This window comes from Oryx dammah, unplaced genomic scaffold (assembly GCF_014754425.2).
Source record: "Oryx dammah isolate SB20612 unplaced genomic scaffold, SCBI_Odam_1.1 HiC_scaffold_9, whole genome shotgun sequence".
Taxonomy (NCBI): domain Eukaryota; kingdom Metazoa; phylum Chordata; class Mammalia; order Artiodactyla; family Bovidae; genus Oryx; species Oryx dammah.
This window is the reverse complement of record NW_024070193.1, coordinates 33,115,525-33,127,991: the sequence shown is the minus strand read 5'-3', so window position 1 is coordinate 33,127,991 and position 12,467 is coordinate 33,115,525. Positions and strand designations below refer to the sequence as shown.

General features: G+C 38.4%; 1 protein-coding gene across 1 annotated transcript in view; it reads left to right on the top strand.

The window, feature by feature from the left end:
* Positions 1-12,467, top strand: part of CNTN3 (contactin 3) — a 284,442-nt gene that overhangs the window by 61,504 nt on the left and 210,471 nt on the right. The gene's annotated exons all lie outside the window — the stretch shown is intronic.

Here is a 12,467-nt window from a genome sequence, read left to right as displayed (position 1 = left end):
TGAGAGTTGGACTATAAAGAAAGCTGAGCACCAAAGAACTGATGCTTTTGAACTGTGGTGTTGGAGAAGACTCTTGAGAGTCTCTTGGACTGCAAGGAGATCCAACCAGTCCATCCTAAAGGAGACCAGTCCTGGGTGTTCATTGGAAGGACTGATGTTGAATCTGAAACTGTAATACTTTGGCCACCTGATGCGAAGAGTTGACTCATTTGAAGAGACCCTGATGCTGGGAAAGATTGAGGGCGGGAGGAGAAGGGTGGGAAAGACAGAGGATGAGATGATTGGATGGCATCACCGACTCAATGGACATGGGTTTGGGTGGACTCCGGGAGTTGGTGATGGACAGAGAGGCCTGGCATGCTGTGGTTCAGGGGGTTGCAGAGTCAGACACGACTGGGCGACTGAACTGAACTGAACTGATGCAAAGTACATCATGTGAAATATCAGAGTCGATGAAATAGAAGCTGGAATCAAGATTGCTGGGAGAAATATCAATAACCTCAGATATGCAGGTGACTCCACTTTTAAGGCAGAAAGCAAGGGGGAACTTAAAAATTCTCTTTATGGTATTGAAGAGGAGAGTGAAAAAGCTGGGTTAAAACTCAACATTAAAAAAATGAAGATCATGGCATCCAGTCCCATCTCATGGAAAACAGATGGGGAAACAATGGAAACAATGACAGAGTTTATTTTCTTGGTCTCCCAAATCACTGCAGATGGTAACTGCAGCCATGAAATCAAAAGACACTTACTCCTTGGAAGAAAAGCTATGACCAACCTATACAGCATATTAAAAAGCAGAAACATTACTTTGCCAACAAAGGTCCATATAGTCAAGGCTGTGTTTTTTCCAGTAGTCGTGTGTGGATATGAGAGTTGGACCACAAAGAAGGCTAAGTGCCGAAGAATTCAAGCTTTTGAACTGTGGTGTTGGAGGAGACTCTTGAGAGTCCCTTGGACTGAAGGAGATCCAACCAGTCAATCCTAAAGGAGATCAGCCCTTAATATTCATTGGAAAGCCTGATGCTGAAGCTGAAACTCCAATACTTTGGCCACCTGATGCCAAGAGCTCACTCATTAGAAAAGATCTTGATGCTGGGAAAGATTGAAGGCAGGAGGAGAAGGGACGACAGAGAACAGGCTGGTTGGATGGCCTCCTCGACTCAGTGGACGTAGTTTGAGCCAGCTCTGGGAGATGCTAAAGTACAGGAAAGCCTGGAGCATTGCAGTCCTGGGGTCACAATGAGTCAGACTCTACTGAGTGACTGAACAGCAATAACAAACTTATGACATCTTCTATAAGTAACTTCAAAAGTATCTCTTCCATCTGGTGTGATAATAATAGAGCAGTCTATCAGCCTGATTGTCATGCATGTTTGTTCAGGCCAGGCCTTGCCCAGAGGCACTTTGATGAAGTCTAACTAAGGCTTCCTTTTCCACTGAGACAGGCTGCCCTCCATCTGGCTGGGTCTGCATGGAGGACAAGGTGACTTATTTTCTTGTCCAGAAGAGGGAGCTTTGTACAGTTCTTACACAGACGCTGTATATGCTGGGATGGTTCTGTCAATAGCTAGGGGTGTTTTGAGTTGAGACAATGGACAGATTTAGTTATAACTGCTTCATTGAGATATAATTCACATTACCATATAATTTCCCATTTAAAGACTATAATTCAGTGATTTACAGTATATTCACAGAGTTTTTAAATGTATAATTTTATTCATGTATTGTGTATGATATACATGTTCACCACCAGCACAATCAATTTTAGAACATTTTTATAATCCCCCAAAGAAACTGTACCCTTTTAGCAGTCATTCTGTATTTCCTCCCAAGGGTCCTCCTACTGGAAATCACTTGTCTACTTTCTATCTCCATGGATTTCCCTGTTTTGAACATTTTATATAAATGGAGTAATACTATATATGCTCATTTTTCATTGACTCTTTTTATCTGGTATAATGTCTTGGAGCTTCATCTATATTGTAAAATACATCAGTTGTTCATCCCTTTCTATTGCTAAATAGTATTCCTTATGTGGATATGCCACTTGCTGTTTTTCGTTTCAGTACTTGATGGTCATTAGGGTTGTGTTCACTTTAGGGATATTATACCTAATGCTGCTGTAAACATTTGTGTACAAGTTGTCTTGTAGACAGTTTTCATTTCTATTGTATTTGTAACTAAGACTCAAATCACTACACTATATGATACCTCTATATTTCACCTTAAGGAGATGTGCCATACTATTGCACAAAGTCACTGCAGCACGTAATGGTCCCATTAGCAGTATATGAAGGTTCCAATTTTCCCCAAGCTAGCCAACATGTCTTATAATTGTCCTTTGGATTACAATGGTCCTAGTGGGTATGAAGTCATATCTCACTGTGGTTTTGATGTTCATCTCCCTGATGACTAGTGATTCAAACCTGCTTTTGTGTATTTATTAGCCATTTCTCTGGTTTGGGAAAAGGTCTATTTATAGCCTTTGCTCATATTCTAATTGGGTTATTTGTCTTACTAAGTTTTATGAATTATTTATACATACTAGATATAAGAAGTCCTTTGTCAGATTCATGTAATATTTCCTAATATTCCATTGATGAATTTTTGAGTCACTTCTTTATTTTTATTTTTCTGTGTTAATTCACTTTATTTTTTAATTTATTTTTAATTGGAGGATCATTACTTTATAATATTGTGTTGGTTTCTATACATCATTAAATTTCTGAGGTCAGTGGTAGAAATGTGTAATTAGTAGGCTGAAAAGGTTGAAAGTCATCCAGCAGGGTTAAAATGAAATATTTCAGATACTATAGTAATCAAACAATGTGATAGAATAGAATTAATTCAAGATTAGATGTGGAAGATCTTGGTTCTAATTCTGGCTCAGCCACTATGTGGGAGTCACTTGACCACCCTGGGCTTTAATTGCTTTAATTACTTTATTTGTAAGGAAGAATTTAGCCCCTAGAAGACTCTCCTTCTATTGTATAATTCTAAGTGTAGAAGTTAAGCTGAAGAGAATGAACCTAATTTTCCTTTCCAGGCAAAGATTCTAACTTCGGGATTTTGAAACAACTGAGAGTTTGGATGGAATGTCTTTCACCTCTTCTTCTTTTGTTGAGAACTCTCCAAATCTCAGGGTACTACAAGGGTTCTTAGAATTCCCTTGCATTTCTCCCTTCCAAGGAGTCTTGTTGAAACTAAGAACCAAATAATAGGCTTATAAACTGTTTCTATAAAATGATTCACAGTTTGAACAATAATGTTAAATTCCTCCAGAACCTACGGTCTCAAGGAGACTCATCTGTCCTGTGGAGGCTGACTATTGGAAATGGCTCTTGTTTGCTGTAACCACAGGTTGTTACTCTGGAAGGTCTAGGTACTTCCCTCTTCCTGTATTGAAATTTAGTAGCATTCTTGGAAATCTAGTTAATGGTTAATATATTTTTCTTTCTTTCTTTTTTTTTTTTTTTTTGCTTTTTTCTCAGCTGTGGTTTGTCTTATCCAGTTAGTTTTGGTTAATGCCATCATTAAAAAATTTGACCAGTTAATTGTATGAATTCAAATAGAATATTTCTGTCAGACATGTTACTATTGAAATAGAGTTGTCTCATCAGCATGGGCCAATCACTGGATGTTATATAAAATTCATTAAGTTAGACTCTTTGATAATGATGAAAATATATCTCATGCGTGAGCATCTAAAAGATTTCTAATCTCTTAATTACATATACAATGTAGTTTTTATTACATTTCTTTAAAAAATAATTTAAATCTTTTATATTAAGCCTTAGTTGGACTTTAGTCCCCTTCCCTTTTTTGTCCATTATCTGTCATGGAAAACTTCTAGACCCAAAATTTTGCTTGAGTAGCAATAGCATTTTAACTTGCTATAAATATTTTTGAATGCAAAGCATGTTGATTACATCATGGTAGGGATCAAAGAAAACATGCTGCTTAACTTTAAATGAAGCTGATTCAAATTGCTTTCAAATTAAATGCAATATATTCATTATATAGATGCTATATATATATGTAATATATGTACATATGCATATGAAATCCTGTCTTGTCAGAATGCAGTATCCCAGAAACTTGGAAATTTCTCAAAGCTGGCAATATCATCAGCCCATTTGGCCGTTGGATTAACTGGCATTCTTTCATATGGATTTTTTTCTGTTCATACAGCACCATTACCGTGGGAGTAGATTGGATATTTCTCTGGATAGATCAGTTTAATTTCCTTGAACCTGAGAGAAGTTCTTGCTTAGAAAGCATCTGCCTGTTGTTTTGTTTTGCTTGCCCTCTTTGGTCAGTGTAGGAGAGTTCCTTTATTGCTGCTCTGTTGGGATTTTTTTTTTTTTTAATCACTTCTTCTTAAGGACTCTGAAAGCAATTTCCTGTCTATAGTAGAACTGTTATGGTTTGTCTGCAAAAGAAAGTGTTGCCTGGTGAAGGAAGCAGCTGCTTGGGTGGTGTATTTAAAGTGAAAACCAAATGGTTTGTGAAAAGACTGGAATTGAACTCATTTAATTTAGGATAAGGCACTATTATATGTGTATGGTGTTTCATAGTATATCAGGTACTATAATTTTTAGGCGGTTGTATTTCCTTGCTGCAGCATGCTAAAAATATTCTATAATTTCTTCTTCTACAGGAGCATCTATTTAATTGAGTTCTGGTTTAATGCTCATCCATTATACTGCTGTGATTCTGTTTTGCAAATGTTGAAAAATGTCTTTAAAATCATATCTGAAATCCTGTAATTTTCAGAGTAATGATCTCTTTTGGAGGATTTTTCTCTTCTTCCACCTTTCATTTATTTTTGTTCAATTTGGAGTTATGGCTTTAAAAATCAAAATAGCTTTTATAAGCATATAATTCTTCACTGTACATATCTTTATTATTCTAGTTTGGTAAATCATCTCTTGTTTTCAGTTTTAAAATGATTTGATTTGCAAAACACATTTTTTTTGTTTTGTAAATTTTCTGCCCTAATTTTTCTGTGATAGAGGAAAGAATATGCTGTTCAAGAGTTAATTATATCTTTTTAAAAATTTCTGTTTGCTTATAAATCATACTTAAGAATGTTTTATTTCAAAATCTCAAAGGATAGTACTTTATAAAATATATTATTTTATCACTTCAGTTATTTGATTTGGTAAAGCTATTGATAAAAATTTCCTACTGTGAACATTGATCAGTTTTTCTTTCTTATATGTGCAGATTATGATTAACAATGCTGTCTGTCACTTTCGTACTAAATTTGTATCCCTTTCTTCTCAGAAACACTAGTATGTTAATGGTTTAATGTCAATAGGTAATGTTCATTTCTTTAGCATATCTTTTTTATCCATAGTATCTTGATTATGACTTTATCAAGTTCACATTTTTTAATGGTAACTAACTTCTCATATTATTAAATTTGTTTTAATGTGTACACTGAAAATGTTTCCTAAAAATCTATAGCTCCAGATTTTTCAGTAGATAACTTATTAATAAAATGTCTCCCTCAACCCAAGATTTTTAGATAAGTTTTCCCCCATGACAACTCATTGAGACTTGAATCTCCTATCAGAGGAGATATTAATGATAAGGTATATAACTATACGTATTATAATTTTCTCACCCATCAAAATAGTTATGTCTCCTAATGAATAATAATAGTTACACAGCATAAATTTTAGGAGGTGATCTCAATTTCATTATTATATTTCCCTGTCTTTCTTGATTATGAATTTCTTTGTTAGTAATGTTTTAATCATGGATTTTTTTTTTTTTAACATTGTGTTTTGCTAGTGTCAGCAATTCAAAATCCTTTTGCCTTGAGTAGATCCTGAGTTCCTCTGCAAGGAGTTCAGTGTCCAGTAAGCCTAATACTATGCCACTTGGCATGTTTATCTTTTCCTGTGTCTCGTGTGTGTAGGTGCGTGTGTTTCTGCTCAGTCATGTCTGACTCTTTGTGACCCCTTGAACTGTAGCCTGCCAGGTTCATCTGTCCACGGAGTTTTACTTGAAGAATCCTGGAATGGGGTGCCGTTTCCTCCTCCAGGCAATCTTCCCAGCCCAGGGACTGAACCGCATCTCCTGTGTCTCCTGCATTGCAGGCGGATTCTTCACCACTGAGCCACCAGGGAAGCCCCCGTTGTCTGTCACTGCTCCCTAACTGGCCTCTGCTCCTGCCAGGAGGCTCTTGCCCTCCCACCAAACTCACTTGGCACTCTCTATCATTCTCTCCTGCTGGCAGTGTCTTTCTATTTCTTTTCAGACCCCACTTATTTTAGCTTGGACTCTTTCAGTGACAAGTGGCACCAACTCAAATCAGAACTGGCTTAAGCTCCAAAGGGGATTCTTGGCTCCTGCAGCTGAAAAGTCCTAAGTAAACTGGCTTTACTCAAGACTGAATTCAAGGGTTCAAATGATGCCCTGCAAGCCTTGGTTTCTCCAATGTCTCCTTTCCTCTCTGTTGGCATCACTCTGGGTCATCCTCTGTTTACTCCATGTCAGGATCACTGTCAGAATCCCATGTTTAGCGATCTCAGGAGAGAGGATCCCAAATGTAAACCTTACCCACCTTGAATAGGAGGCCTTTCTCTCTTGGTCCAACTCTGACAAGGTGGCTGGAATATACCAGTGGGTAAGCCTCCTTCACTCTTTTTATAGTGAGGCATGAGGGAGTGCAGATTGGGAAGTGATTTGAAAGGAAATTAAAGGTTCTGTTACCAAAGGAGGGATGGAGGCTGCAGAGGCAAGAATGAGTATACCATGGTAACCATTTTCTTGGATAGAAATATATTTTGTGTGTACAAAGATGGTTCCTGGACAAGGATAAGAAAGCATTTAATGCCCTGGAAACAATCACCACTTTACAGTGCTTTCTAGATTCTTCCTTTTAGAGAAGCAGCAGGAGAAAACAATTTCAGAGGTAGTTGGTTAATTGAGGCTGTAGTCAAGTTGTTTGCTTTTTCCCCTAGAACTTTTTTACTATATAGTTATTTTTTCTTTCTTAAATAATGTACCAGTCACCACCCCCGCTAACTGATTCATGAGCCTAATAGCAGTATAAGGACCTTTATTTTTTTGTGCTTTCTGTCTATATGCACAGCACTTAGTACACTGTGTGGGATCATTTTATAGACTTTTTGTCCTCAGAATGGTACACAGGGCCTGAAGGAAAATAATTTTGATAGCTTAACAGTTAATGAGGGCCTTCCATATACCAATTGCTTTCTTAAGTATCTGGGAAAGCATTTTAGGATCAATGGGATTTAATAGGAAACTGATGTCAGAGGATGTTCTTAGAGAACATGTATTTACTAACAACAGAGTTACATGTAATAGAAACAGTAAAATGTGGTACATATGTGTTCTTGACTGGAAACACCATTTTCCTCTGTGGACTGTTTTCAAATTCAACAGTTTTATCATATGGATTTACCGAATAAGATAGACTTTTTCCCTGACTTGGCACTTTTCACATACTGTCCTCTGGGTTCAGTGGTTCCTCAGTAAGTGGTTTTGATGGGCCTCCTCTTGCCTGAGGTATAAGTGCTATGGACTTTGACAGCTGATTTTTAAGCTGTCAGCAGGTTCTGCTACTGTCATTCTCTCCTTTAAATCCCTCTTCTTATGTCATGCTTTAGCACTGTTTTCTACACCTCTGCTGTTATATCTGCATATACCATCAAGTATTTCAGCAAACAAGAAATCACAATACATTAGTTTGGGTCCCATAACCAAGTTTATTTTGGGGCCAATAGATAATATTGAGAATTTTTAGTGCTAGTTAATAAAGCATAGCTTATGCTTTTTTTCCTTTTGTGTATTTGAGTACACATATGTAAAGCATTTATTGTGAACTTGCATCCTGGTGACTCAGGCAGCAAAGAATCTGCCTGCAATGCAGGAGACCTGGTTTTGTTCTCTGGGTCAGGAAGATCCCCTGGAAAAGGGAATGGCTACCCACTCCAGTATCCTTACCTGGAGAATTCCATGGACAGAGGAGCCTGGTGGGCTATAGTCTATGAGGTCGCAAAGAGTCAGACATGACTGAGTGACTAACACTTGCACAGTTCTAATGAAGTCATCTGTGTGGTCCTGTCATTTAATTCTTATAACAACTCTATGAGGTCACACAGCTTGCAAGAGGAGAGCCACATTTTGAAACCTAATACTTTTCATGCAAAGTCCATGCTTTAACCACTGACTAGATTGACTCTAGGGAAAAAAAAAAAAAAAAAAGAACAACTATGGAAGACATTTAAGGCCCAGCTAGGTTTAGTGGGAAACATTGTGAAGGGATTCTTAGGGAAAGTTTGTTTAGCAGTTTCAACTGGATCAAACGTAATAAAAACAGTAAAACCAGACACATATACCTTTGGCTGGAAACCACTGTTTCTTGTCCCTGTGGATTTTTGTCTTCAGATTCAACACTTGTGTAATATGGATTGATTTAAAGATGCTGGTGGACAAGACAGACTATTGTTTAGACAACAGCATCAGTTCATTAGAGAGAAAGTGAAAGGTGTGAAAAAGACATGCCAGGTCTCCAGGAGATGTTGACCTGAGAACAAAACAACAACACAAGACATGTTTTCTCAGCTTTCCCTAAAGGACTGACCAGGAAACCAGCCAAAACAGTGTTAAACTGGAAACATGTAACGTTTCTGAGATAGTCTGGTCCCTGCTGTGAGATATGTCTGCATGAGGTGCAAACTCATTTGACATCTTATGTAGGAAATCTGGAATCCAGAAAACCAATTAGTTCCTCCTAGTGGCGTTCAGGACGGGAGTCGGCTTGATAATGAGAGAAAGAACCATGCATTCTAACAGCAGGCTACCAGGATAGGTATGCCTCACTCCCTCTCTACTCTGCCTAGAATCCTACAGAGTGAGCTTTTAATCGTCTACTGGCAACTGAAATTCATGTCTAATTGTATTGATGCTAGCTATCAATCATTTGCAGGTATTCAGAGATATTAAACATTATGGGAGAGACAAAAGGGACATGGCACATACTCATGAGGTTTCCAGTCTTTTGCCATAAAAGGATATACACAAAATGCAAATTAGCTAAGTCCAGACATTGTAGAATCTAACACTTAATGGATCAGAGCTGTTACAAATCTTCATTGAAGCAGTGATCCTGAGCACATTTAATGCTTTATATAAATTAATAATTCTTTATGAGCAAGTTCTATGTGCCAGTCTTTATGCGAAATATGTGGGATATAACAACATGCTTCCATGCCCTTAATTGACTTATAGCTTACCAGAAAAGATGGACTTATCTGCAGGTAGCAATTTGAAGAAATTATTGAAGTACAGACTAGGGAGAAATGAACCAATTCATGAAGGTCTGGAAGGTTGTACTTCAGAGATGCCAGTTATTCTTGGACTTCAAAGACTTTACAGGTCTTTCTTAGATAAATAGAGCACAGGCTTTATTATAGGCATGGTAAAGACATTAAAGATAAATCTGAGAGCTCTTAATTCAGGATATTTACATATTAAAAGGGAAAATGACATACGCCTTAACTATTGAAAATGGAATGAGGTGATACTTTAAAGTCTACACAGGACTATGGGAATCTGGAGGAATAAATATACATATTGTAGAGGAAGTAGCTCAATACATAGTTTCCCAAAGAATGCTGAGACTTGGCAATCAGACTGCTCTAAAACTTATACCAACCAGTGGGATTTATTGGCTGACAGTCAACCTATTTGTTGGCCCCCATGTCACACAGCTCATCAAATGCTTTGAATATTGACAAAGCTTTCAGTTTTTAGAGATAACATTATAGCCAGTAGTCCTTGTTAAACAAAGTACAGACATATGGATGCAAGGAAACAGGGTTTTTTGTTTGTTTCTTGAGTAAATTTCGCACAAAGGAGACTAGTGAGAAATAAGATTAGATGACATAGGTCTTATATGAAATTGTATGGAATTTGGGACTTAATTTATAGTCAATGGAAAGATATTAAATGTCAGAGTTGACAAGGTGACCAGGTGTGTGTTTTCAGATGTGTGATCTGAAGGATTATATGATGGTTTGGAGGTGAAGAGGTTAGAAAAAGGAAGGCTGATTAGACTGCAGTTAGGCACAGTGGGCGGAGAAGGCAATGGCACCCCACTCCAGTACTGTTGCCTGCAAAATCCCATGGACGGGGGAGTCTGGTAGGCTGCAGTCCATAGGGTCGTGAACAGTAGGACACGACTGAGTGACTTCACTTTCACTTTTCACTTTCATTCATTGGAGAAGGAAATGGCAACCCACTCCAGTGTTCTTGCCTGGAGAATCCCAGGGACGGGGGAGCCTGGTGGGCTGCCGTCTATGGGGTCACACAGAGTTGGACATGACTGAAGTGACTTAGCAGCAGCAGCAGACACAGCGGGAAAAGAATATCTTGAAGATAGTCTGGATTAGATCTGAGTAATGAATAAAGAAGCAAGATGACTCTGAGGCTGATTCTTTGCTTTTACTTTTGTGTGAGGGGGAGATTGAAGAGTGCTGTGATAGCTTGAGAGGACTCGGTAAAAAAGCATTTTTTTTTTTGAGAAGTTTATTTTTGATATATTATTCAGCTGCCAGTGTTATAGTTATGTGCTAGGGGAGAGGAAAGTGTTTATAAGGAAAGTCCTTCTTATTGTTGCTCTCCCCAGTACTTTCTAACTTAGGAGGATAAACAATAATGGAAGAGCATGGGAGATTGGTCGTTTGAAGGATAGGATGCCTTCTCAACAGGCAAGGTGTAATTATCTGATTCCTTATAGTTAAGAAGTACAATTGAGTGGCAAAGTGATTTTAATAAGAAAATATTCATTAATAAATTCAGTTCAGTTCAGTTCAGTTGCTCAGTCATATCCGACTGTTTGCGACCCCATGAACCGCAGCACACCAGGCCTCCCTGTCCATCACCAACTCCTGGAGTCCACCCAAACTCATGTCCATTGAGTTGGTGATGCCATCCAACCATGTCATCCTTTGTTGACCCCTTCTCCCCACCTCCCTCAATCTTTCCTAGCATCAGGGTCTTTTCCAATGAGTCAGCTCTTCACATCAGATAGCCAAAGTATTGAAGTTTCAGCTTCAACATCAGTCCTTCCAATGAAGGACTGATCTCCTTTAGGATGGACTGGTTGTATCTACTTGTAGTCCAAGGAACTCTCAAGAGTCTTCTCCAACACTACAGTTCAAAAGCATCAATTCTTTTGCACTCAGCTTTCTTTAGAGTCCAACTCTCATACCTATACATGACTACTGGAAAAACCATAGCCTTGACTAGACAGACCTTTGTGGACAAAGTAATGTCTCTGCTTTTCAATATGCTGTCTAGGTTGGTCATAACTTTCCTTCCAAGGAGTAAGTGTCTTTTAATTTCATGGCTGCAGTCACCATATGCAGTGATTTTGGAGCCCAAAAAAGATAAGTCAGCCACTGTTTCTACTGTTTCCACTGTTTCCCCATCTATTTGCATGAAGTGATGGGACCAGATGCCATGATCTTTGTTTTCTGAATGTTGAACTTTAAGGCAACTTTTTCACTCTCCTCTTTCACTTTCATCAGCAGGCTTTTTAGTTCTTCACTTTCTGCCATAACGGTGGTGTCATCTGTATATCTGAAGTTATTGATATTTCTCCCAGAAATCTTGATTCCAGCTTGTGCTTCATCCAGCCCAGTGTTTCTTATGATGTACTCTGCATATAAGTTGAATAAGCAGGGTGACAATATACAGCCTTTACATACTCCTTTTCCTATCTGGAACCAGTCTGTTGTTCCATGTCCAGTTCTAACTGTTGCTTCCTGACCTGCATATAGGTTTCTCAAGAGGCAGGTCAGGTGGTCTGGTATTCCCATCTCTTTGAGAATTTTCCACAGTTTATTGTGATCTACACAGTCAAAGGCTTTGGCCTCATCAATAAAGAAGAAATGGACGTTTTTCTGGAACTCTCTTGCTTTTTCAGTGATCTTGGACTGCAAGGAGATCCAACCAGCCCATTCTAAAGGAGATCAGCCCTGGGTGTTCTTTGGAAGGAATGATGCTAAAGCTGAAACTCCAGTACTTTGGCCACCTCATGTGAAGGATTGACTCATTGGAAAAGACTCTGATGATGGGAGGGATTGAGGGCAGGAGGAGAAGGGGACGACTGAGAATGAGATGGCTGGATGGCATCACCGACTCGGTGGACATGAGTTTGAATGATCTCCAGGAGTTGGTGATGGACAGGGAGGCCTGGCGTGCTGAGATTCATGGGGTCACAAAGAGTCGGACATGACTGAACGACTGAGCTGAACTGAACATTAATAAATTAAGCACTTATAAAAGCATTCCACATTGAAATATCCCTCCTTACTAATACCCCTAGTGTCAACTATGACCTCTCCTATTTTTTTTCAAGCCATCTCAATGATAATTAAAGTATCCGATAATATAATGTGGATTAAATGCAAAGAGAT